The following is a 3,054-nucleotide window of genomic DNA, read 5'->3' on the forward strand; positions in this document are numbered from 1 at the left end:
TTGTGTTGAGGCACAGATCTGGGGAAGGGTACCAAAGAATGTCTGCAGTGTTGAAGGTCCCCAAGAACCCAGTGGCCTCAATCATTCTTAAATGGAAGAAGTTTGGAACCACCAAGATTCTTCCTAGAGTTGTCCGCCCTGCCAAACTAAGCAATCGTGGGAGAAGGGCCTTTTTCAGCGAGGTGACCAAGAACCCGATGGTTACTCTGACAGAGATCTAGAGATCCTCTGTGGAGAGGAGAATCTTCCAGAAGGACAACCATCTCTGCGACAGTCCACCAATTAGGCCTTTATGGTAGAGTAGCCAGACGGAAGCCACTCCTCAGTAAAAGACAAATGACAGCCACTTGGAGTTTGCCAAAAGGCACCTAAAGACTCTCAGACCATGGGAAACCATTTATTAATTTATTTTTATTTCACCAGGTAGGCCAGTTGAGAACAAGTTCTCATTTACAACTGCAACCTGGCCAAGATAAAGCAAAGCAGTGCAACAAAAACAACAACGCAAAGTTACACATGGGATAAACAAACATACAGTCAATAACACAATAGAAAAATCTATGTACAGTGTGTGCAAATGTAGAGAGTAGGGAGGTAGGCAATAAATAGGCCAAAGAGGTGAAAATAATTACAAGAAACAAGATTCTCTGGTCTGATAAAACCAAGATTGAAGTCTTTGGCCTGAATGCCCAACTTCACATCTGGAAGAAACCTGGCACCATCCCTACGGCGAAGCATAGTGGTGGCAGCATCATGCTGTGGGGATGTTTTTCAGTGGCAGGGACTGAGAGACTAGTCAGGATCGAGGAAAAGATGAACGGAGCAAAGTACAGAGAGATCCTTGATGAAACCCTGCTCCAGATCACTCAGGACCTCAGACTGGGGCAAAGGTTCACCTTCAAACAGGACAATGACCCTAAGCACACAGCCTAGACAACACAGGAGTGACTTCGGGACAAGTCTTTGAATGTCCTTGAGTGGCCCAGTCAGAGCCCGGACTTGAACCTGATCGAACATCTCTGGAGAGACCTGAAAATACCTCTGCAGCGACTCTCCCCATCCAACCTGACAGAGCTTGAGAGGGTGTGCAAAGAACATTGGGAGAAACTCCCCAAATACAGGTGTGCCAAGCTTGTAGCGACATACCCAAGAAGACTCTAAGCTGTAATCGCTGCCAAAATACTGATTAAACACTTATGTAAATGTCATATTTCTGTTTATTTTATTTTATACATTGACAAACCTTTCTAAAAACCTGTTATTGTGTGTAGATTGATGAGAAAAAAAATACAATTTAATAATACATTTTATAATAAGGCTGTAATGTCAAATCAAATTGTATTTTATTTGTCACATACACATGGTTAGCAGATGTTAATGCGAGTGTAGCGAAATGCTTGTGCTTCTAGTTCCGACCATGCAGTAATATCTAACAAGTAATCTAACCTAACAATTTCACAACAACAACCTTATACACACAAGAGTAAAGAAATGAAAAAAATACGTACATAAAAATATATGAATGAGTGATGGCCGAACGGCATAGGTAAGATGCAGTCGATGGTATAGAGTACAGTATATACATATGAGGTGAGTAATGTAGGGTATGTAAACATTATATAAAGTGGCTAGTGAGACATTTATTACATCTATTTTTTCATTATTAAAGTGGCTAGAGATGAGTCAGTATGTTGGCAGCAGCCACTCAATGTTAGTGATGGCTGTTTAACAGTCTGATGGCCAAGAAGCTGTTTCTCAGTCTTTCGGTCCCCGCTTTGATGCTTTGAGATGAAATGAACATTGTGGACAGTTTTCAGCAACTTGCAACATTGAAATGCAGATTTTTTTCCATAAACAAGCTCTAAATCATGTTTGATGCACTCTGGACAACAAAAAAATTGTTATGTTTATTCGAGATGCACCTGTAATGACCTCGCGCTGCTGCGCCTACTTCACCACCCTGTCTGTGTGGGTGGATCCATTCAGTTTGTCTGTGATGTGTAGCCGAGGAACTTAAAACTTTCCACCTTCTCCACTACTGTCCCGTCGATGTGGATAGGGGGCTGCTCCCTCTGCTGTTTCCTGAAGTCCACTATCATCTCCTTTGTTTTGTTGACATTGAGTGTGAGGATATTTTCCTGACACCACACTCCGAGGGCCCTCACATCCTCCCTGTAGGCCGTCTACTCGTTGTTGGTAATCAAGCCTACCACTGTAGTGTTGTCTGCAAACTTGATGATTGAGTTGGAGGCGTGCATGGCCATGCAGTCATGGGTGAACAGGGAGTACAGGAGAGGGCCCCTTGTGGGGCCCCAGTGTTGAGGGTCAGCGGGGTGGAGATGTTTTTACCTACCATCACCACCTGAGGGCGGCCCGTCAGGAAGTCCAGGACCCAGTTGCACAGGGCCGGGTTGAGAACCAGAGTCTCGAGCTTAATGATGAGTTTGGAGGGTACTATGGTGTTAAATGCTGAGCTGTAGTCGATGAACAGCATTCTTACATAGTAATTCCTCTTGTCCAGATGGGTTAGGGCAGTGTGCAGTGTGATTGCGATTGCGTCGTCTGTGGACCTATTGGGGCAGTAAGCAAATTGGAGTGGGTCTAGGGTGTCTGGTAGGGTGGAGGTGATATGGTCCTTGACTAGTCTCTCAAAGAACTTCATGATGACGGAAGTGAGTGGTACGGGGCAATAGTCGTTTAGCTCAGTTACCTTAGCTTTCTTGGGAACAGGAACAATGGTGGCCCTCTTGAAGCATGTGGGAACAGCAGACTGGGATAAGGATTGATTGAATATGTCCGTAATCACTCCAGCCAGCTGGTCTGCGCATGCTCTGAGGACGCGGCTGGGGATGCCGTTTGGGCCGGCAGCCTTGTGAGGGTTAACACGTTTAAATATATTACTCACGTTGGCTGCAGTGAAGGAGAGTCTGCAGGTTTTGGTAGCAGGCCGTGTCAGTGGCACTGTATTGTCCTCAAAGTGAGCAAAGAAGTTGTTAAGTTTGTCTGGGAGCAAGACATCCTGGTCCGCGACGGGGCTGGTTTTCCCTTTGTAGT

This window comes from Oncorhynchus gorbuscha, linkage group LG13, assembly GCF_021184085.1.
Source record: "Oncorhynchus gorbuscha isolate QuinsamMale2020 ecotype Even-year linkage group LG13, OgorEven_v1.0, whole genome shotgun sequence".
In the NCBI taxonomy this organism is placed as follows: Eukaryota; Metazoa; Chordata; class Actinopteri; order Salmoniformes; family Salmonidae; genus Oncorhynchus; species Oncorhynchus gorbuscha.